The following is a 26,533-nucleotide window of genomic DNA, read 5'->3' on the forward strand; positions in this document are numbered from 1 at the left end:
CTCGTAACCAAATACCTTCTGCATGTGTGATACCTGTTGCTATTCTCTGAATAAATTTCATATTGAATCTATAAAGATGCGTTTTTTAAGGACAATTTTTCAGACTTTTCTTAATACATTCAAAGCTGATCATTAGTCTTTAGCAAACAATTATAAGTTTCTTTTTTCAGTTAATAAAATAAAATTTAATAGATGCCTTCACTACATTTTATCGGATTCAGTAATATACAACTAATGGAAAATTTGTCCGTTATTGAGTAAACTTAATCTCTAATTAATACTTAAAAGACCTCGTATTGTAGTGTACTGTAGTTCGTTGTAGTATATACAGAAATGGTTTTATCATGGACTCCGAAATCTCTCGAAATACAATAACACATTTCTAATTCTATTTTTATGCATTTTATTATTGTTTTTACCACGTAAGATCATAAAGCACCTGTGCGCTCATGATCCTACCCGGAGAGCTGACTGCTCCTGTGAAGTTATTATGTTACAATAGAGTGCCCAAACAGTTCACGTACGATACAGTATTTCCTAGAAAACGGAGAGCTAAAAGCAGCTCCGTCCATTCAATAATAATGTGGTCAGGAAAAACATCGATAAAATTGATTTTTTTTTTTTATCTTACTTTAAGACAACGTCATGAGCTAACATGAACCGAACTTCATTCAGGTATAATTACATATGACAACAACTCCGTAGATCTGTTATAATTAATCCATCTAGAACAGCACTTCCTAAACTTATAGATGTAAAGGTCCCCCCCTTTGGAAAAATTAAAATATTTCACTGCCCCCAATTCAAAAATCAAATGTAAATATTACATTTTAAGCATCTTACACACACGTTTGACATGGCACACTTAGTCTTAAAACATTTTAAATTTGTTTTCATTACTCCATGGCCCCCACTCAACAAGATTAAAGGCCCCCAAGGGGGCCGCGGCCCACGGTTTAGGGAAGCACTGATCTAGTATACGTATTTAATCCAGTATTAGCCATAATTCCCGGTATATATGCGATCAGGTAATATGTCCATTTCCAAAAACAAAAACAAGTATGGAAATAACTCGACTCCAACGTTCGTAATAGTATTCGCAATGCACAATCACTCGATTGTACTAATAGTTCGTCAATTTTTATAAAGATCCAAAATGCTAAATTTCATCGAATTCGTCAAGACGGAGTGAACTTATTATACACATAGTGAAAAATGGAGAATAACGCATCTAATAGATGCACATTTTGCAAACAGAACCTAATAAATTTGGGAGAACACGTAATCTGCACTGCATCAAGGAAGAAGTCTCGCAAATATAGCAGTGCGTATCCCTTGGTGTTGCTGTTGATTGTGTGTATGTGTGTGTGTGTGTGTGTTTCTCGGCAGCGAAAAAGAGATATTTGATATCATGATGCGTGTTGTTTGATTTCAGAGGTTTAACATAGGAACTTCGGATAATACAGACTATAATTTGTGTATAAAATGGTATTCCGTATTATATTACCTGAAGTTCCTGTGTCATTGTAAGCAGTTTAATGGCCAACGAATGGCTGCGGGTCTGTTTGGTTCACCAGCTGCTTTTACTGATACGCAACGACTCCTATGTCAATTATTACCAAACAGTTGAAAGAGTTCTCTACCTTGTGCTCCGGATAGCACTGCAGGAGAGAACCCCTCCAACTGTAACACCCACTTCCTGTATGATTCCTGCCGAAAAGTCTTATATTTGAACGTTGACCTTCTTGGTACATAAGATCGTGCGCTCTATTTATAAGGATTATCTGCACGCTCTCCAAAACAGGAGTACTTTAAATGAACAATCATAGGCGAACTTTTTTTGAAATATTAATAACAGTTTTCACGCAAAAAATTGCTGTAAACAAGACTCGGAAAATGCATAAACAGCAAAACATCAATAGTAAATATATAAATAATTGTAAGCCACTGTAGCAGGCGAAAGTGTTTAAGCAGTAGATGATATTCATTGTCCGACATCAGACCATTACCCCTGTCTACTCAACACATGAGTTTAAGACTAAGTATTTTAATAGTTATGAAAGTTATTATGAAAGTTAAAGAATAAAGAATAATATGGCCTTAAACTTAACCTTAAAAAGACAAAAGTTATGGCAGCATGTGAACTTAATGATTTTGAAGTAGATGGGGAGAAAATGGAAGCAGTTAACAATTTTGTGCTCCTAGGATCCAGAATTGATAAAGATGGGTATTGTACTGAAGAAGTTAGAAGAAGATTAGCCTCGCTACAAAAATCAGAATCTTGAAAGCAATGGTATTTCCTGTGGTACTGTATGGATGAGAAAAGTGAAAGAAGGAAGATAGATGCATTTGAATTATAGATTTGGAGAAGATTACTAAGAATGCCATGGACTGCAAAACAAACCAATAAATCAGTGATAATCAAAATAAAGCCGGATTGGTCCCTCCAAGCTATGATCATCAACGGATTCCTACTTGAGCCTTAATCTCTTGTCTACACTCATGCTGTTGATTTTTGCAACAATTTGCACGTGTGACGATATTTAAAAAAGTGGGTAAAGATAATTTCAAAACATCAACGAACAATAGCACTAACTCACAAACTTTTTTAATGCAATAATACAGCTATGCTTGATAATCATTGCTGGTATGTTGCATAAATATAGAAAGGCTATCTAAATCCAAAGCCGAAGTCATCGGCAAAATAACCAAAGATTAAGCAATTGACGTCTTGGCTCTCCAGGAAACCCATGTGCCTGACACAGCTCTCAATAGACTAAAGATACCAGGACTCATTCTCGTGTCTTATAACTGCCACCTCAAGCATGTAAGCAACCTATATCCGGCCTGGTCTCAAGGATATAATCCAAAGTGCTTCTGATACAGAATGCTCCATAGGTATTAAAGTTCAACATATCACCATATACAATGTCTACAAACCTCCATCGCAATCCTGGACCTCCTTCTCATCCTGCTATCTATGTTGGTGACTTCAATACCCATCACACCATGTTGGGCTATTCCTCTAACAGCCGGGTTGGTAATAATCTTGCTAACTGGATGGATACATATAACTTGTATTTGAATTATGATGCCAAGCAGGATGGCACTCTTTACTCATCCAGATGGAACAGAACCTACACCCCAGATCTGTGCATAGTCACTAAAGACTCCGAAGACCACCCTCTACCATCAACCAGAGCCATCCTTAACAGATTCCCTAATAGTCAACATCGTCCTACATTAATAGAGATAGGAACATCAATCCCAGTCATCAGCGGAACACAAATCCGAAGATGGAATCTCCGCAGGTCCAACTGGACTACAGTTCCGAAACAAATAGAGCAGACCATTAGAGCAATTCCACCCACTCCTAATTGCTATCCTAGATTTGTTAAACTACTCAAATCTGCAGCAAAAGCCTGTATCCCTAGAGTGTACAGAAAACAATATATCCTATGTTGGAGTAGATAAAGTGAGGAACTCCTAACCAAATATGAGGAAACTGAAGATCCAACCATTGCTAAGGAGCTTATATCAACCCTGGATAAAAACAGAAAGGAAAGATGGATTTCAACCATCAATGAACTCGATTCGTCACATCTAGTCGGAGAAGCTGGTCACTTCTGAGAATATTAGGTGGAGCAGAGCCAACGACACACAAAACAACAGCGATAACTTCTGATCAAATGGCTAACCATTTATTGAAAACCACCAAGATTCATCCCAGCTCTACCAGGAAAATTGCTGTACAAGCTTTCACCAGACAAATCCTGAAGATGGAACCCGAGCTTCCTGAACTCGTATACCCATTATCTCGGGAAGAGGTACAAATAGCTTTAAAACTTACCAAGAATGGCAAAGCTGCAGGAGTGGATGGTATATTCCCTGAGTTCCTAAAACATCTTGGCCAAACATGGCTGGCTTCCCTTTTCTCAGAAATCATCATGACTGGTAAACTACCAAATCTGTAGCGGGAAGCCAAAATAATTGCCGTGCCCAAACCAAGGAGAGATCCAAATGATGTGATAAACCTGCGACCTATCTCCTTGCTTTGCACCACCTTTAAGCTCTTTGAAAGAATTCTCCTTGAAAGAATTTCACCACTCATCGAAAGAGTACTCCCGACTTAACAAGCTGGCTTCAGGCCAGGAAGAAGTTGCTGTGACCAGGTTCTGGCCCTGACAACTCAAATTGAAGCAGGCTTCCAGAAGAAACTTAAATCTGGAGCTACTTTCATTGACCTAACATCTGCGTATGGATCAGGGGCCTCCTCCTAAAACTAGGAAATATTATCAAGTGTAAAAAAACGACAACTTTTGATTCTATTCTCTCCAACAGAAAGATCCGGGTCCATATTGGCGGAAAAAAGAGCAGGCCCAGATTCCTTCACAACAGTCTTCCTTAGGGTTCTGTGTTATCCCCTATACTTTTTAACACCTACGTCAGTGATGGCGAACCTATGACACGCGTGTCAGCACTGACACATTTGAGAGTTTCAGGTGACACACCTTGGATGTTGAAAAATATTGGTATTCTGATGAAAAAACTGCGATAAATCGTGTAAGATAGCTCTCAGTTAAAGCGAAGGTAGGTTTGTTCATTGAAAGAACTTCCTACCAGTACTCAGCAACAGAAAAGTCATTAAATGTAATGTAAGTTTATAATTTCAGTTTATTAAATTAATTGTATAATATGAATTCATAGATTTTATATCAATGTCCTATTAAATAAATAGCCTAATATGATATGTATAAGTCACCATCTATGATTATGTAGTTACATTTATAATGCATATATGCAAGTGGCACATCAACAACGTCAATATTAAAAAAAAAAAAAAAAAGGTTGACACACCTTGGTAAAAAGGTTCGCCATCACTGATCTACGTGTATGATCTACCTCATACCAGATCAAATAAGTATATGTATGCTGATTACCTAGCGATCTTACATCAATCCACCTCCTTTACCAACCTAGAATCAACCTTGAATACAAATTTGAACACCCTGGAAGAATAATTTAAGCAGTAGTACTTGAAGCCAAATCCAACGAAAACAGTATCCTCGGTATTCCACCTGTACAATGCAGAGGCGAATCAACAACTCAACCTTTCTTTCTGTGGAAAAAAAAATGGTAGAACACGATCCTCGCCCAAAATACCTTGGAGTGAGTCTGGACAGAAGCCTAACCTATAAAAGGCACATCATCAACCTCTCCAATAAAATTAAAACCAGAAATAATATCACTTCAAGGCTTGCTGGAACAACTTGGGGTTGTGGTGCAGACGTCCTAAGTCGTCTACACTAGCCCTCGCAATCTCTGCAGCAGAATATTGTGCCCCTGTCTGGGAAAGAAGGAAATAAGCACACACACACACACACACACACACACACACACACACACACACACACACACACACACACACACACACACACACACACACACACACACACACACACACACACACACATTATAGACACCTATCTAAACTCTACCATGCGCACAATTAGTGGGACAGTAAGAAGCATCCCTCTCTCCTGGCTACCTGTTCTATATAACATTGCTCCACCACACATACGGAGAAGACAAGCCTCGATTAAGGAATTTAATAAAGCAGTGAGCAATCCACTCCTGCCCCTACATCAGACTCTCATAAACCCACCTAGTCTAGAAAGCCTCTCTGGTCCATGGACGAACTCTTCAGCTCCGCTGCCATCAATATCTGACATATGGAGAGAACACTGGTCCAACAATCTCCCAACAAACGGCTTCCTGGTAGAAGATCCCTGTGCTCCGCAGCCTGGTTTTGATCTTCCTAGGAAGATTTGGTCATCAATAAACAGGACCAGAACTAGTCAGGGCAGATGTGGCTACCTTCTACATAAATGGGGACTATCAGATCACCCTTATTGTGATTGTTCTCCCGTGGCTCAGACGATTCCTCATATTGTGTACGACTGCCTAAGGCGCCAATTGCACGGTGGTGGCCTACAGGACATCCACAAAGTGACGGATAAGGCCTTGAATTGGCTTTCTAGCCTGGACTTTTTCCTCCATAATCACCGCTACACCTGCAGTTGGTGTAGCGGTGGTTATGGAGGAAACAGAACATCACGGTCCCGTCTCACCACGAAGACGTTATTCTCGTAGTCACTCTCACAGTCCTTGTCATGGTATCAACAGAACTCCTCCTCATGTTAGAAGATGATGATGTAATGTGAAATACTCCCCCCCGCTCTAAGGTATCAAGTTTTCTCACACAAGACACAACTGACTGCTCTCTAATTAAACCTAGGATACAGCTACATTTATGTTGTGAAGTGTTGTGAGAACCTGCAGCCTTGTCATACTTGTTACAGTAGGGCGATAATTGTCCCTGGCTTGATTATGACAAGTTACTTTTGCTTTATTTGAAAATATAAAAATAAAAAAAATAAAAAAACAGGAAAGACTTAGAAAGCTGCTTGTACCTTTTATGCAATGAACTTTTATATGTTAAGATTTTCATCATTTGTTGCTGGAAATTGTGATTGTACCTTTCACTTACCAGTTTCATGTAGCCATAAGCATAAACAAATAAATAAATTGGTGGTAGATACAAAAATATAATTATTATTGACTTGTATGAAACAATTGTTAGTTAGAGTACTGCCATTCTTTGCCTCCTGTTGGTAGAAAGGACAGATAAGAGTGACTTGACTGATATCTAGAATGGATGGATACTGTTATGTAAAGAGGACTATTTTTTATTGACAGGGGAAGGGTTGTACACCTTTGAGAATAAGACGAATTATTTGAATGCACTTCATATTATAACGATGCCAAGGCAATGAATAAGTTGGATTAGACGGATATACTCACATGTTCTTCGTAATCTCATACTACAAGACATAGTTTTAAACTAAAGGTGGATTACTATAGATAAGACTTGTATAATCTAAATATAATCTTTAAGTGAAAAAGCATATATAAAAGGAGTATAGGTGCGTAAGTAGTAGATGTAATTATAAGATACGGGATTTACTATGTTGAAAATAGATTCTGAGCAGAATTTTCTATCTTGGTTCAAGACCATTCTCAGCGCACAGTTAAAGAAAAATAACAGAACAGTAGTTGGGGGATTGTGTAGGATAACTTTCCATATTTTGAAAAGTTGTAGGCAATCATTTGTTAAGGTTGCATGATAAATATAGCCTTGATACTTTTATTATTATTAGATACCTCCAGGGAGTCCAAAGATTCATCGAGGGAGGGAACCTGCTCTACAACTCTGTCTCCGCCACTCAATCCACCAACTGATACGGGATTTACTACAACTACATCAACGCCGCCCACCACCACTTGTATTTCCAAGTACAATCATGTCCACGGCGGGATTCGAACCTGCAGCCTTTTGGCTGGAGAGCGGATACGCTAACCACTCGTCCAGCCAGGCTGATAGCTTTCTTTGTACAATATTTATAATATTTTTTAAATATTTATTATCAATACATTATTGACGGAAATAAGAAAAAAAAAATTTCCATTGATGGTATCTACCTTTTGGGTACAGCTACAATATTACTTAGCAGAGGAATGGTTTGATTTGGACCTGCCGAATCAACCATGAAGAGAGCGTATTATGTCTTTTACTTGCAATTGGCCTACTGGCCACTTTGCATGTCCTTTCTTGCAGAATGAAAAGCTCGAGTTTCGGGAGAGGGAAACGCATCGGAAGACGTATTACACTGTCAAGTTCCCATTATATCCAAAAAATAATTGCGAACGGAGTAAATTGTAAAACAGAAGAACGTCTGAAAAATTTTGAAACTCTCAAGATCCTGGCAGAATGACTGTTCTGGTTTTAAAAATTATATAACTGGTCATTTGAAATCTAAATTCATCACGCATATCAAATAGAAGCGTAATGGACTAAGAAATTACAGCAAAATAATTTTAAAACAATTGTGAATGACAGTGGTAAAAGTGAAGATGTCTTGATACAAAGACCTCCATTGAAATCAACTGATATTAATAGAATACCAACTTCATCTGATATTGCCTGTAGTTAGCGGTGCTCTTAAAGAGCCGTATTGAATATGCTCATTCCTATGTCAAAAGCATTTCTCACTTAATCCAAAAGCTTTCGAAATTATGTCTCTATTTACCAATGTGACAGATAGATGAAGTGCGCTTTGCATCAACAATTTTTGTTTGTTTGTTTTTCAAATGGTAAGGTCAGTTTGTAACTAACAGTGCGACTTAGCAATGAAGAAGTCCATTGTTTCAACTGGTGGTTAATCCAAATCCGAAGGATTTAAAAAAGAAACTATGTTAAGCTAACTTAAACCTTCATATTTGGTGGTGATTATATGGATATATATTCAATATTTAAAACTGATTATCGTTTTTATATATTTATGAACGTCTGTCGTCCTCACGCTAAATTTCTAAACCATCCTCTTACAAAAATGCTCCATCATCAATACTCTGGAAATAGAACAACCCACTCTTAAAAGAGACAGAAGTAAAATTAAGAAGAAAAGTCATCTAACATCATCCGTTTATCTTTAAACTATTGCAGAATACAACAGCAATACTGAATTTGGAAGAAAATATCCTATCACTACGTTTTAAACAGTCCTTATAGTTATATAATCCATAATAGGAATTAACACATAATGAAGATTGCAACGTGGAATGTGAGAATCATTGCACACAAAAAAGAAGAACTCGATAAACAACTAAACCAAGCTAACATAAAGATATGTATAGTAACAGAAAGAAAGAAAAAACAAAAAGGTACAAAGAAACAAACAACTATATACAAATCTACAGTGGGGTAAAAAAAGAAGAAAGAGAAAAAGCAGGTATAATGATTATGGTACATAAATCCCTAAAGAACAATATTGTATATTACAGCTATTTGAATGAAAGACTACTAGAAATTAGACTAAGAGGCCACATAACAATAATTGGTGCATATGCACCAGAAGAGGGGAAAAGAAGAAGAAGATAGTAATATATTTTATAAAGAATTACAGGGTGTAATAGATAAAACAAACAAAACTGACTATTTACTACTAGCAGGAGATTTAAATGCCAGAATAGGAAACAAAAAATACAAAACAAACATCGGTAAATTTGGCGAAGATACATGTAATCAAATTGGTCGCAGATTGCGCGATTTTGTCATTTATAATAATATGAGAATAATGAACTCAGTGTTTAAACAAAAGGAAATTCATAAATATATTTGGTCAGTCAGAGTTTACAAATCAGTATTTGACTACGTTATCACGAATTTTAAATTAGCGGAATTAATTTTAGACGTAAGAGCACATCGAGGCTTTGAATTAAACTCTGATCATTATATGGTCAGCAAAAAAGTCGATTTAAACCAAAGTGGCTAAAAACACATAAAATTGAAAATTCTTATCAGCCAAGCTACAAAATTTCTTCATTACAGGATCCTCAAGTTAGACAACAATATCAAAAATGCACAAAACTTAAACACAGAAACCAGACATATATCAAGTGACATAGAAGATGAATGGGAAAATTTGAAGCAAATTTTCACAAAAGCAGCAACAGAAACCTTAGGAATAAAGCGGAAATGGATTAGTAAAAAGAGGAGACTACGAGACTGGAACAAAGAAATAGAAAATATAATAAAAACAAAAAAGGACAGTTACCAGAAATGGCTCAATTCCAACAAAAAATAGAAACAGAAATAGAGTATAAAAGAAATTGTGCAATTGCAAAACGAGAAGTAAGGAAAAAACATAGAGAAAGATGGAAGAATTTCGTAACAGAACTAGAAAAGGATTTATTTATAGCCACAACCCAAAACCTATAAAGTAATAAAATACATGAATAAAGAAATAACCGAAAAGATAAAAATACAAACAATAGATTTAGAAAAATGGGTGACCTATTTCCAAAATCTCTGGACAGATGAGAACAATGAATTAAAATTTTATAAAACAAAGAATGACCTAATAGAAAATATCACAATGTTAGAACTGAAAAATATAATAAAGAAGATGAAAAATAGGAAAACGCCAGGAGAAGACAATATAAATATAGAACTATACAAAAATGCAGGTGAAAAATTTAATGAAAGACTTATGAAATTTTTAATATGGTTTGGATGTGCGGAAAAACTCCTAACTCTTGGGGGAAAAAACACTGGTTATCCAAATCTATAAAAAAAAAAGAAATAAAGGCGATTGCAATAACTATAGGGGAATTAGTCTGCTGAATACAGGATTTAAAATGTATGCAGGAATATTAAAAGCAGTATTGTAGAAGACAAACTACTAGAAGAACAAAATGGTTTCCGAAAAGGCCGATCCTGCATAGATCCAACTTTTACTCTAAAATTATTAATAGAAAAGAGAAGAGAATTTTAATAAAGAAACCCACTTGGCCTTTGTTGATTATGAAAAAAGCATTTGACAAAATTAATATACAAAAATTGCTTTTAAAATATTAACCGAACTTTTACAATCTATTCAAGAAATATATACAGGAAATAAAATAGCAGTTAAATTAGATCACATGCAAAGATATATATATATCAAGAGGAGTACGACAAGAATGTACCCTCTCACCTCTGCTTTTCAATATATATAAACTTATAACAATCTGGAAACGGTATAACCCCACAAATGAAGATAGATACACTACTATTTGCAGATGATCAAATAGTATTAGCTACATCAGAAGATGATTTACAAAGATCATTAAAATCATTAAATGATATCTCAAAACAATATAATATGACAATATCTAAAGAAAAATCAAAAATAATGGCATTCAAAGGAGAAAACCCAATAAGAAGTAAAATAGTGATAGATAATAAAATACTAGAACAAGTAAATACTTTCAGATACTTGGGATGCTATGTATCATACGAAGAAGAAAAAGACATAGACACTAAAATATCAAACTTTGTCAAAGTAAATGGCATAATAAATAATATATTTAAGCCATCCCTGGTACAAAAACACACTAAAATCAGACTATATAATGTCTTGTCAAAACCAACTTTACTCTACGGAAGTGAAACATGGACCATAAAAAGGAAAGATGAAAAACGAATTCAAACAGCAGAAATGAAGTTCCTCAGAAAAACAGCTGGATATACCAAGTGGAACCATAAAACAAATGAAGAAATCTTACAATCCCTGAAAATAAAACCAATTAATTACTACATAAGACAGAAATGGCTAGAACATTTAAATCGAATGGACAACAGCAGACTACCAAAAATATTATACAGATACAAACTAAGTGGGAAAAGAAGAATCGGAAGACCAAGAAAGAGATGGCATGAAACCGGAACAGGTCACTTGGCCTAAATTCCATGTTAGGAAGAAGAAGAAGAAGGAATTAACAGATTGATTTTTACACGATTAGATAGCACAAATACTTCAGACATCACTTATTTTGGAAATCACCAGCAAGCAATAAAAGAAAACGAAGAGAACGTTTGCAACACTTGGCATACATTTTAAGGATTATATTTTTAATATTATCATTAAACAGCTCTTCATTATTCAGTTTATGTTAACTAGTATCTTAATCCCGAGGAAGCTAAGTATGTATCAACGTCTGTTTAGTTTTTAAACAGGTTAGATCTCTACAGGTAACTTATTAAATTAACAAAAACTTGTGTTATTTTCTGCTTTTTTAACGAAAGCAGACTAAGATGATATATTATTTAATATGTAGTAATATTTAATATTTAAATTATTTGATAAGATATATGACAAGATAACCAACTCTCTGAGAAGAGGTCAGAGATTGTGATCAATGAGAAAGAATATCTAGAAATTCGAAAAATCAGCCTAATATAGGAGGCCCTAACGGACAAAGGACATTAAAGGATCTATTATCAGTATCAAGTTGAGATATTGCGAGTATTTAACAAAAATGGTATAAATAGTAATGGATCGTTATAGTCATTTAGAACTATTTATTAATTTAAATTCTACAGCTGAACATACACCTTTCTTCGAATCGGAGCAAACCTGTTCTATTACACCTCTCCTTACATTTCCAAATCTTGTTTGTCCAAATCTATCCATGCATGCCTATGGGATCCAATTTCTATTCAGTGTTATATACATACAAGTAAAAATCATCATATTTTTTTTAAAAAAAAAGAAGGAGGAAAGTAGTTTACTCATGGAATTCACCTCTCTCTCTCTCTCTGTAGCTAACTTAGTTACAGTGTGTCTCAGTACACACCATAAACACACAAAATATCCACATCATCATTGCAGAAGTGAACGAAGAGAGCTACAAAGTCACCAGAAAGTTCTCTGAACATCGCAATGTATATAGAGCACTCTTGCTAATCGATATCTACATGCCAAAGGCACTTTCGCCTACCTCCAACTCAAAAGTCACGTATTACCCAAACTCCTGCACGTAGAGCCAAGCCAATCATCACTAAACAAGACCCTGCACAATACTCAAAAGAAATGGGGCAAACATCTTAAAATCTTTGTAAAATAAGTATTATTACACTACACTATATCAAATCTATTGGTTAACGAAGTGAAACCTTGAACAGTACGATAGGCGCTTAAGAAAGAGCGCATATGGATCAGTAGTCTTAAATAAATCTAAATAAATAATGAAGTGTGACAGCATTTATTATAATTTTGTATTTCATTATTTTAGTCGCGTACTTGAAAAGTGCACTGGCATACGCTTTTTCTGAATACTTTCGCAAAACTTTTAACATCTATACTTCCTTACACAGGCCAAGTACGGGACAGGCAAGATACAGTTTTTATTCACAGTTATCTTAAAACCGTCATGGTTGGTCGAGTGGTTATCGTATCTGATTTCAAGCCAATAAGCTGCGGGGTTCGAATTTTACTGGTGACAATGATATCTGCGATTTTTTTTTTTTTTTTTTTTTTTTTTTTCGGTGGGAGATGAATTTCATCGTCCGTCTGAGATCGATATCCGGAGAGTTCATCGAAAAGGCAATTAATCGAATGAACAATTCATCGAACGACAATTCGTCGAAAATACAATTCATAAAAAAAAACAATTCATCCAAAATTTTAACTTTTCGAAAATGTTATAAAAGTGATCCATTTAGAACAAATATTGAACCGTGCAGAGTAAGAAAGCAATGCTACTTTATAATTATAGAACAATAGGGTTTCTTACTCTGCACGGTTCAGTATTTGTTCTAAATGGATCACTTTTATAACATTTTCGAAAAGTTAAAATTTTGGATGAATTGTTTTTTTTTTTTTTTTTTTTTTTTTTTTATGAATTGCATTTTCTACGAATTGTTTCATGTCTGTTCATGGGATTAATTTGCTTGTTTCCGGGAGGAAAAGCACAGCCTACGCAGGCTCCATTATTGTTACTAGTAGTAACATGCGACTCCAATACGGCAAATATTATGGGATGAATAAAAGTTTCAAATAGCGAATCTGAATCAGATTCGCTACAAGAAAATGTTGAACCGTTCCAGTTTAGCTATATTCGGGGCAAAAAAAAAAGAAATAATGTGTTCAAATTAAATAATTCTCTGACTTAGCGGAATTAGTAGAAGTTAGCGGTTCAAGAAACTGTCTGCACTGTTCAGGTTTTGTTCTAAATGGATCAATTTTCTCATAATATTTTCGAAAAAATGTTTCAAAATGATATTAGCAATTCCGCTTTGGCTGGATCAATTTAATGAAATTTTAGTTAAAATTTTCGATGAATTGTTTTTTTCGGTGAATTTTCATGGAACCATGTGACGGTTAAAAGTGTGGGTTAAGATTGTCCACGTTTATTGAAGGCCTAAAGTGGCTTGAAAAAAAATTCCGTGTTTAATTTACAAAGCAGAGTTTCTGGACGAGGTAAAAGGAATAAAAACACAAAAAAATTATAAAAGTTAATGAAAAACTAGAAAAATTCTTAACTTACCCATTTCTGTTTATTTCTGTACCACATACGAAATGCTGTAAGCAAAATAAAAAAATAAACTAAAATAAATACATGCCGTTGCAGATTATGATATTATATGTTCATTCACGAATACAGCTTATTTTCGGAAAGAAACTGCAAGGATAAATAGCAAAAGACCAGAATTATTTCTGTTGACTGCTTGACTTCGCTGTTTTTTCTGTTCCCGATTTCATGAGGAAGAACTCTACTACTTCTGTAGCTCAACTTCAATTGAAAACTTTTATAAAGGATAATCCTAGATGGTATTCCAAATCAGGTCATTTAAAAAAATAAATAAATAAAGAAGAGCGGTGAAAAAAGTAAGATAAGAATTTTAAATCATTCTGACTGATCCTCAGTCGAATCTAGAATTATGGTGTGGGGGGGGGATTCTGTGAAAGTATCCTGAAAAAAAAAAGTTATAACAGTAATTCACAGCTGAGAAATTCAGAGCTTAAAAATGGCTCAGGGTTAGAGATGTATTCATAGTTTGAAGAGAGTGCACCCAAAATGTTTCAATGCTGAAGCATTTATGCTACTGAAGTTATCGTTAGTCCAATAAAGAAAGTCCCATCTTGACTGAGGATCCTATCAAAAATAAGATCAGACATAGATTTGGAAGGATTAACGTTTACTCTATTATAATTCCCGCTATCCGATAATAACGTTGAAAAAAAAACTTTAAGTAGATTTATATTTGATTTTGTTGAGGTTCTTATTTATGTGCATGTTGCAAAGTGCGATTCATGAGATTTTTAAACATAATTGTTTTACATATTTAATGTGGTCACATTTCTCCCAATTAAAAAAAAAATCTTACAAAATTCTTTGCTATGCGTTTAATGAATGAATTACCAGAATGAGTTTTTACCACTTAAATGATTTTGAAATAATAACCTTAATAATGATTTTTTTTTATTCTCGCGATTTAAAAACGAACGAATGTCACGTAATAATAATAGATCCTAAAGGTTCTCAACAAGATTGGGATTCGATGATTGATGTGAGAAAAACAAGAATCTTCTATTTGGGTAGTTTGGAATTATAGCCGAAGCCACTACAACTATAAAGACAGTGTGCTGTCATTTGCATGTATAGTTTGTCTTTCCAACTAATTTAAAAAATAATCTCTTCAGAGCATTTTCTTTAATAAACAGAGCTGGAGATATGAATATCAAATGCAGGGTTAACAGTCAATATGAATATCGCTGTTGCCATACCCTTGTTGTCCCTTTTAAATAATAAGAAAAGGGATTCATCTGATCTTTCTCCAATCCAGTGCTGAAGTTTGTCTATCACCATAGCTGTTTGAACAGGTGTAGTTCCCTCGGCAAAAGTCAATTCGTCATAACATTAAATGAACTCCCTCGAATTTCGTGTTGTGCCACGCAGTCAGTTCAATTTATCTTAGTGGTGGATTCCATTTAGAATGAGAATATCTCTTATATTTTTCCCACTGAGTATACACTAAGATAAATTACTTTAAAATGGTAATGGCTTTTGTAGTTTTTACAATGAAAAGCTTTCTGAAAAATTCGTTGTTTAAAAAAAAAAAGAAGTGAGTTTTAAAAATAAATAAATAAATAAACCCAACTTCGTCCTCTTCATTGTAACATGATTTGCTTCTTTTAGACATTGAACTCATTGAAATTAAAAAACAGTTCCAGTTGTAGTGACGCATCTAATACCTTGTAGTGTTTTATACGATTCAACATTTGTTATTGTAAAGAAACTACCATATGGAAAGATGTCATAAAAGCAGATTTCTTTTAATAATCTTATGCTTTTTATTAAGGATTATTAACCAAAGGGAAAAAGTATTATTCGCCTGATGAACTTCTAGCACTGTTTTGAGTGTATTCAAATTCACTATGAATCATCACTTCTGGACATATTAATAAATTTTCCTCGTGCATATTCAAATGAGCTTAAATATTCTAGTAGCACAGATTATACGTCAATTATTCAATGGAACAACTGAAACGCTCACTTCCAGAGACATCAGATAAATAATGCACAAATGTCAAAGATTCGAGCCGGATTAGTTTTCTTGAATCAGTTATAACACATTTAAAAGTGATAGTTAAATCTTCAAATTTTAAATTATTTTAATTAAGCAAAAAGTTAATTACCCTAAGAAAGTGTGAATGCCTTCTACTAAAACTTAGTCCAAGCTAAAGCATTTCAATTTATTTGAAAGTCTTTGCATGTATAAATAGTTTTCAACAGTTTCTGTAGCTGAAAAGATAAAAAGAAGCCTGAACACGTGTCACATCAAAATGTGCCTTTTTGCCCTCTAAAGAACATAATATCCCTCCCCCTTCTTTGACTCTTCCTTCTTATTTCTCAAATACATCTTTTATGATGTCTCTCAGTAAACTACAATTATCTTTCCATAGTAATCGGCCTGGTTATATCTGTAAATTACAGATATAACCTTTGCCGTTCGCCTTATACAACCCGCTGAGAAGAGCGCGTGTCGAAGGAGAAGAAAAATAAACAAATAAAAACACAACAGCATGGATCAAGCGCACGAGGGAGTTTGCATACTCACCGTGTTCAACTCTGTATTCCTGCTAGAAGTCTACGTTTCTAGGATGGAGAACATGCGCATGTCCAATGAGTCTTTTCAACACGTGAGACCGGCGTTTAGTCCACCTCCAGAGTTTGTTCCGGTCTTGTTACCATAGTAACGCCTTCTCCCAAACTCCTCCTGGATGTAAGTGTATAAAAGGATGAGCTCAGAGGTTTTGGGGAGAATCTGGATGCGTAATTCTACATTGAAACTTGTCTATACTTCAGAATCTTAATTGTAGTGCCGTATTTAGGAGATATTTGGTCCTTCCATGCTCGCTAATTTCATCATACTTTCCAAGGAATTATGAAAACTTCGTAGAGAATATCCACAATTCATGTAAGTTATTTATATCTTAATTAATTGTGATTGTATGGAAAATAATTGTTTCAGGAAAACTTGTTAGTTACCATAAAAAACTTATAGTTGATGAGGACGAATTTAATATGAGAGGAAGTTTTTTTAGAACGTTTTGATATTAATACTGGGCACTGTTTGAATCTTATGAACGCTAAAGTTGATGATCCATTAACCCAATATATTGTTAATGGTTGTACTTAAAGAATAAATCTAGATTTTTCTCAACAGAATTTTACCTAATGTATGATCATAAGATGTAAGGGGCCAATTAAATAAGTTAATAAAAAAAAATTCTCTCAAGCACGCAAAAAACATCCGGAATACGACGAGATTCATTTAATGTTCTATATAAGACATAATGAACATCACAAAGAATGTTTAACCATCGAATCATTAATTTATATCAAATTTCAGATTAGATTTAAAATCCAAAATAATATATAATGATAACACAAATAATAACATATTTAAAATCCAAAATTTTTGTCGAACAATAACCTTATCCTTATAATGACTGGCTTAAAGGGGGCGAAGCAAGAATGCTTTTCATCTTCCCCGTTATCTGTAGAGGACACTGTAGGGATAAGGTGTTCAGAGCTTTAATAGCTCAATAACATGGCAGGAGGGTAACAGCAATAGCCGAACCTCAGTTAGAACTTGATTGGCTATAGCAGTGCCATCCATTACCCTCCAAGGGTATTAATTAATCACCGTGTTCCATTATTAGTGCAAAATTATCTACGAATTTCTTTGAAAATATTAAAAATTCCAAATTATTTTATATCTTATAACTCTTGCTTCTTATATTTATAAATATTTTTATATATTTCAGCAGATGACAAAAGTACCATTCAAAACTTTCATCGTGTTTGAATGTAATTTTAAACTAAGCCGTGAACGTTTGTAATATTTTTTTCGTTTATTAATTTTACCTATTTATTTTACTATACTATGCCAAGGTACCGTAATTTTTCTAAATATGAGTTAAATAAGTAAATCTCACTTTTACAACCTAATTGATTCCTGGAACAGTCGTTATGCAAGCCATCATAAATCCAATCATAATTTTTCATAGGCTTAATGTTGTGAAGTGGGATTACACTCCACTCGTGGAAATACAGTTTGAAATCAATATAATAATGGGACAAGTGAAACTTGGAGCAATTTCATTCCCGAAGATTAAAAATTTCATGTCTTATAATATTAAATTTTAAATAATTTTAAATTGACAAGGAATGAAGACTAAGTAAAATAACGGCAGCTCACTTTTATTGTAGTGATGCCGGCACAGCGACCCACAGTGGCTACTTTTAAAAACGCAAATATGTAATTGCAATATTTTGTGACGTAAAACTCAATCGCTAGATAAAAAATAACCATGTTGATTCAGTTATTAGAAATCATTCGCATTAATTAATATCTTTTATTCTCGGCAATGCTTGGTGATCTCCGCGCATTACGCTATGTAATGAAATTAATCTCTAGCGAGGAATGAAAAATTTATATATCAAGGATTTAACATACTTTTTAAATTTTGAGATCTGGTGTTGCAGAAGACTGTTTAGGGTATCAAGTAATGAACGGCGGACAAATAGATCGGTAGATACTTTAAGGCTCCTTAAGAATATTGACAGAAGAATGTTGAAATATTTTGGACACATTGAAAGGATATAAGGAGAACTTCTCAAAGCAGTAATATAAAGATAAAGTAAAGGTAAGTTAAGGTAAAGACGGATGGAACAATGTACTTAAACACCTGGCAAGGATTGGTGTGGCACATCACCAAGTAAACTGAGTGGCGATGTCCAATGAATAGATGGATGGAGAATTTAACAAGGAAGACGGGATGGAAGCTGAAACTTACGTGAATGAAATGATTTAAATACTTATATGATGCATGAGCACGATCATTATGAATTTAAAAACAAAATTGCCGGAAATTTCCGAAATAAATAAATAATAAAACTCACTCGTATAGTAAGGGTGTCGAAAATTTTTTTGCGATCACAATAAGAAACTGGAGTCTCTTTTCTTCTACGCCACAGAACACATTTCCAACGCCAGATTATTCAATCGATTCGTATTTAAAAACACAACACATAACTATATGCCTTTGTGTTTCTTTTTCCTGTCTGTTTTAATTTCATTATCTGTGTAAATACGCCATAAACATTCGAAGGCACTTTATATTATACTGTACGTATTAAAAAAACCCTTTACTAAGTTAATCTTTCTAAAGTGTGAACAGTATGGTGTCCATTAAAAAAAAAAAAAAAACTGTTATCTTTCTAAAAATATTCTCATCGCATTTGAAGCTATTCAAGCACTTTTTTTTTTTTTTATGATTGTTATTAGAAAATAGGTCGACGTAGAATATTATCCAATCACGTTGGAGGAAAATAGTGCAGAATTCGGCGCAAAATTGAAGAATCATGAATGCAGTAAGTTTTATTTAGACTAACGTAGCTACAGGAGAACTCCATTAAGAATATAAAGACTGGCTGTTCACAATGGAAGGCAATAGAATAATAGGGCAATGTTACTTCAAATATAACAGGCACGTTGAAAATAAGAAAAACAAATTTTTTCTAAAACCATTGTAATTTTTTTTACACGTTGATGGATTCTTTTCTTGCTATTTTCATTTTAAAAAATTGCTATAATTAAAAATTGATATCATTTCTTTACTGATTTAAAACAAACACGTTTTTCTATAATTTTAAAACGTTTTGAATTAATTAATTTATAAAATTCTAATTAACATTAAAAAAAGTAATTTCTTTTAAAATAATTCTTTCCCTTTCTTTTCAAATTATAGACATCATTGAGGAGTTCAAAAGACCATGGAAAACTTTCCTATTGGACAGAATCCACAACTTACTGAGGATAATTTGGAAACTCATAATCTAACGTCAGAAATTCCTATTCTGGAACCCAATGACTATGGAGAAAAAGAAACTTTTTCAGATTCTGGAGGTCATTTGGAAAACATCCTTCAACAGACCGAAGGGGCAGCCTTAGCTGTGATATTGTTGGTTAGTCTTTTTAGTAATGGACTTGTATTTCTTCTCTTTTATCGAAAGCCAATCATGAGAACCTTTTCTAACCGACTTGTGCTCAATCTGACTGTAACCCACGTTTTACAATGTTTGTTGGTACTCCCCAACGTTTTGGTAAGCGTGATTAGAAAGGAGTGGCTCTTTGGCTACATCTGGTGTCAAGCTAGTGGAACTCTGACAATCTGTTTGAATTTAGCTACAATTTTTTCGCTGCTTTTGATAGCCGTCGACCGAAACTGCGCAGTAAACAGTCCATTGCATTATTCTATGACCACCACCAAAAAACGAACTAGCGTTTTCATATCGGGGACATGGATATGTGCTATCATTTTATCCTTACCACCCACATTAGGTTTATCAAAGATCGAATACAGACCAGAATGGCACAGTTGTACAGTCTTGTGGTATCTGAACGATCCGTATCATATTAGCTATTGTGTGCTACTGGCTATCGTTGGATTTTGCTTGCCATTTTGTAAGATCACTTGGATCTACTGGTCCATGTTTCAGGCTGCTAGAACCAACGTCGCACGCGCCAAGACACACATTCTGAATGCAAGTCTAAAAGACATTCAAGTTTCTCTTACATCTGGGAACACCAAAGTTGCTGTAACCCATAAGAAATCGCAAGGTTCGTCGACTTTTTCTAGTCAGACGTCGTTTCTTGGAGAAGAACGAAAAGCGGCAGTCACCGGACTCTTAGTCGTTTTAACCTTTGCCTTCTGTTGGACACCGTTGTTTGCAGTTGTATTGGCCGAACAGCATTTCGTTGGGGTGAAAATCGTCTCAGATTCGGTATTTTATTTTGTGATGTTCGCTTCATTTACCGCATGTGTTATCAATCCTTATTTGTACGTCTTCAGAAATAAAACGTCCAGAGGACAAGTCCTTAAGCTCTTGGAGTGTCGTAATAATCGCCGAGACTTGAAATCATTTCCCAAATACAAGAAGAAGAGAAGGAACGTCAAAGTCCGAAGTTCCTCTGCCAATTGCATATTGAAAATTGGCACCGAATGTGCAGCCCAAAGCTGTCTTACGACTTCAACACCGCCTTGTTATGACGACAATCGCTGTCGTTGGCAGAGAGTGAACACGTCCGATGAGGCTATTTCATCCAGAGATGATCAACTGGACACAGCATCCAATAACTCGGATGAAAGTGGTGAAAAAGATGGCTGCGATGGAACTCTTCTGCCTTGTGTACAAAATACGGAAGATCACTATAGACATGGAAAGGACTCTAAATCCGGGATATTTTCCCTCCGACCAACAGAAAATTTAGCTCACCAGGACTCGTTTGGAAGTGAAAGTAGTGAGAATTTCTTAACGTCTTTTGACAGTGGAGCTGCCAGTGATGATTCCAGCATCTGGTATTACCAATTCGTCAAAAGAAAAGACTCTAGAAGCAGTATGGCTACTCTGCTGAGCAATGACCAAACCAAAGAATACAGACCATCACCTTCACCTCTGCAGGAAGAAAAGGAGCTGTGTGTAGTTACGGTGAACGATTGCCTTTCGGAAAGCATCAAAAAAAAGTTCCGCTCTTTGGACTATTCTAAAAATGGAGTGATGACGTCATCCGTATTGAAAGACATCGCCACTCAAGTGGGCAATTCTGGTCGTCCAAAATTTTTAAGACAACAGTCGATATGTATTCCTAATGTGTGAATACAACAGGTTAATGCTTCAAACGGAGAAGAAAACAGGAAAAGTGAACGAAAGTGTGACATTATTAATAAAGAACTTCAAGAAAATATTTTTCTCATATTAACTTAAACGAAAGATCTGAGTATGTTTATCTCATTGCATATATCAGTATCACTCTATGAGTGTATTAAAAACTGATAATTGTGTCTTCTATTCGGAGAAACCTTTTCATACTAAATAAGATGTGTTTATTTTTGTAATATTGATAGATATAAAAGGTACGTACATTTGTGTAAAGTGCAAAATACGTTGCTTTTATACAGCAGTTAATATGATGATTATTCATAAATTGGTAGTAGCTGATATTCGAACAACGATGTAAATATTTAGATGCTCAAAATGTAAATATTCTTCAACACAGGGTCAGTAAAAACAAATTTCATTTTTAAATGATTTTATATGAGAAAAAAATGTTAAACTTTTTCAAAATCCAAAAAGAAAAGTTTTTATTTATAATTATTTACAGGAAATGTATAAAAACATTCCTTAAAGAGAACCTGTTGAAACCTGTAACTGATAAATATGTTTTTAGGAATAAAATTCGTTGTGTTTAACAGGCTTCAGCAATGTTCCATCGTTCTGAGTCTCTAAATTATAAAATTCCAATGAATTTATAGTTCATATTTTCAATAGCTTAAAAACACAAATTCCAAAATCAGTATTTATTCCAGCAAGCTCTTCCGAATTTTCTAGAAAAGAAAAGAAAAATCTATAACATATGTGAAATTCGACTTGTTGGTATTTCTTGTCATTGTTTTTCCCCCAGCTTATTAAAGAATTTTGTACTTTATGAAGTTAGTGAATAAAGACAGTGTCATGTAATGTAATGAGTCATTATTTCATTTGCTTTTGAAAAATAATGAATAAACTGTCAAAATCCATGACAAAGATTTAATGTTTAATAATATTCACAATTTAATATATTCATTAATAAGTAATATTGTATTAATATAAAATTATCATAATAGTAATATATAAAATCATAAACAAAATAAAATTATCATAATACTAATATAAAATCTTAAACAAAAGAAATTCGTAATGCTGTTACCATTTCAGTTTCTGAGAAAATATAATACTCTATTACATCAAGCTGAAATAACAAAGAAACATTACCACAGAAATAGGAATATTAAAATCTATTCAGCCATTATGCTTCCATTAAAGGCATAATTATTACGAAATGGTTTGCACTAAGTAATATTATAGCAAAGTATATATGCTACCATTATGAGAATAGTGATATAAAGTAAAAGTAATAAATGATGAAACTGCAAACCTTTGGCAGTCAAAAACACAAGTAGACATCAAAAACACAAGTAGAATTCATGAAATATCTCAATTTTGTCATATCATCTACATGTGCAATTTCGAAAAATATATAAAATGAAGATAATTTCTTTTATATACTTACAGGTACTAATATAATTACCAATTTATTTGCAAAAAATTCGGCTAACTACTACAGAATTTAATCAAATTTGTTAATACACCATTTTCTTTTTTATATAAAAAAAATAGAACAAAACTTTTATCTTAGAACTGCGTGATGTCTATAATATGTATACATTTTAATTATACTCCGTGGATACGAAGAAATTACGTTATATCATTTTTTATTGTTTTGCAAAAATTATTAAAAAGAGAACTCAGCAGGATAATAATTAGAATTTGCTTTTCTTAAAATGCTTATTTTAAGAAAAGCAAATTATTTAAAGTGTTCTGCAATTCAATGAAATTACCAGGAATGCTAAGCATTTTAAGAAAAGCAAATTATTTAAAGCGTTATATTACACGTGTAATACGGTCTTGCTTTTATTGATTTTGCAATTCAATGAAATTACCATGAATCCTAAAGTGAATTTAATACAAAAGTTGTTTTTTTTCTCATTAGAATTATTTCTATTCTACTTCATCTAATGAAAGGATCTCAGGAGATGGAAGCTGGAATAGAAAATAGTTTACACAAAGTTAAATCACTTAACAAGTACATGCTAGATAAAGAGTATTACTATAATATAGTATGACAGTAGTATCAGATAAATGCAAATTTTGCTTTTTGAAGAGGAATTAACACTAATATTGCATTTCATACTATACCCAATCCTCGTTTGTTTCACGTTGCGTAAATTCGAAGTCTCTAAGTAAATATATAATATAAAAAGGGGGGAGGAGAGTTGTCATGAAAATAAAGGAACTGATTCCTCTAATTTCCAGATATATCAGATGTTTGAAGGAAGACAGTTGCAATGACAGAATAAAGGGGAAAAAATTGATTTGTCGCTAGGTAAATATATAAAACACAACCATGAGTCATAATCTTCTTCTACTACGCGTTAATCCCGCTTCCTCTGTAGGGTCCGCGTGTTACTTAAATGCGACTTCTTGTTAGTACCACTCCCAACCGACCTGTTATCTGGTCTGCCTCTGGGGTATATTTTTGGCTGTACAGATGTATGTTCACGGGGCCGGTTTGCCTACGTGCGGGATGAAAAACGCCAGATAAACTGCGGAAAAAACCCTACTGCCCGCGCCCAAGACCGGCTAACTTGGCTATGGCAGATTCTCAAATTCCTCACGTCTTCGACGGGAATCGAACATGGGACACTCCTTCCCCAGTCATATGGTTGCGAAGCGCAAAGCCACTAGGCTAACCGCGCGGACAGTCATGACATGGTACTTATAAAATATGTAAAACTCGTATTTTGTGTTTGGCCGAGAACTGGCACAAAGTTAGATCACATTCATTGGTTTATTTTCATCACTAAAGAACATATTTTAGACAGAAATTTATTATTTGAACAGTTAAAGGACCGTTACTACGTATAATTGCTCTTGCTTGAAACAGAGGAACAACACCAAAATTTGTTGACTGCTAACTGACATAAAAAAAAAAAAATTCCGATTTATTTTTTCATGTGACTTCCACCCACGAAAAAATTTATATACACCTATACTGCATATTAATATCGTGGATAGGGGAGAGATTTTATATTATTATTTTTTAACATAATCCGAAAATACTCCTTATTTTTAAATTTCAGCATACACTAAGTTTAAATAAGTATAAAATACTTTACATTAAAAAAAATTAAACTGCAAACACTTACATACACTCCGTTGAACTGATTATACTTCTAACCCCTTTTAGCCATACATACTGGCCACCACTTGTTGATAACGTTCATAGATGTTTTGGAGAATTTTTACTTCAGAATTGACTACTAGTTGTGCATGTGTGGTTGTTGAATGCGGTTGTCTATCCCCAATCGAATGTTCCAGTTCTTCCTAAAGGAGTTCTGTTGGGATGAGATCAGAACCGGGACACTGCTTTAAGTTTTCAGTCGGAATAATACACTCGTACGAGTTCTACCAGTATCGGCCATTCATCTATCTTCTGATTGGAAAACGTTGTAGGATAATTCCTCGTTCTATGATGTCCTTTACACCAGTATAGTTTGTGCTGTTGATTGCTATTTTTGAACTTTGGAAATTTCTATTCGAAAACCAAAGCCAATTCGCTCCCACCGGAGTGTCCTTTTGATAAAGTGCGCATGTAGATATTCTGAGCTCTTAGTGATCATGTACCTATCAGATTACTAAAATTTCCATAGCACATTTCTGAGTCTATAAAGCGATCAAAATTACAGTATCTCTGTTTAAGGCCTTGTGGAGTGCCATCTAGTTATCCAAATGCTGGGAAACTTTGCAGGAATACAATTGTGTGTCATGCGGAGGCGACATCTGAGAAGAAGAAAAAAGTAGTTCCAAAATTCACCATCAAAGGGTAAACACCAAATGCATGGAATCTGCATATCACGCAACTCGGCAGGTGCCAGGACGGGGTTTAAAAAGATCGACAAGGCGACTTTGAAGCTGTGAAGCTGCACTACCTAAACAATTGCAATGCTATTCCTGCGCTTTTTGCGAATTTCGTCGCCTGAGCAAATGTCGACGAGGTGACGATTAATTGGTTATTTTGAAGAAACAGGATCGTTCGGAGTTAGACCTGGCAGAGATCGCAAACCAAACAGTTCACAACAAATGAATGAAGTTGACACAGTCGTTGTGGAGCAGGTCATGAATAAGAGCGTTAGTTCCTGCAGTGCACTTCCTGTATCGAGAGACACATGGATGTGCCTTACACAACTGTCTGGAAGATTCTACATTTCTACCCATTCAAGATAACACTGGCATAGGAATTGTCCCCGCAGGACTTTAAAATCGACTGACATTCGCTTTAACATTCCTTGCTCGAGTGGAGTTTTACGCTGAGTGGCGTGTATGATTTTGTGGGGGAGATGAGGCTAACTTTCACATGAACAGAACTGTGAATATCCAAAATTGCCGGGGCTAGGCTACTCAAAACCGCATGAAACCCAAACCTTTCCTTCGCATTCACCCATAGTTACTGATACAGCTTCGTTTATCATAAGACCAGTCTTCTTTGAGGACATTCGCCAGTCGGATCCTGTGACCTTCTCAGTTACTGTCGAGAGGTATCGCGATATTACTAAGTGGCGCTCCACGAGGGCTTAAACAGGTATTCTGTAATTCTGATCACTCTGTACCTTGTTCACTGATGTTCATTTTTGGATTTTATTGTGACGCAATATTTTCCAATGTCAAGCACTGATACTGAAGTCTACGCCTCTTTTCAAAGTCCTTCAGTTCTTCACAAGTGATAGTATACAGATGTGCATTTGTATACTATCAACTTGCTTTTATTATATAGTAGAATGGACCACGTTTGATCATAGAAGAATACAGTATATATACGTATCAGTAAATTTCATTCTGAAAAGATCTATTAAGGTAGTGCATAATGATAATTATGCACTACCTGAATATACCGTTTCAGAATGAAACTTACTTTATA

Source organism: Typopeltis vanoorti, chromosome 1, assembly GCF_054136105.1.
Source record: "Typopeltis vanoorti isolate ZY-2024b chromosome 1, IOZ_Tvanoo_1.0, whole genome shotgun sequence".
NCBI lineage: Eukaryota > Metazoa > Arthropoda > Arachnida > Uropygi > Thelyphonidae > Typopeltis > Typopeltis vanoorti.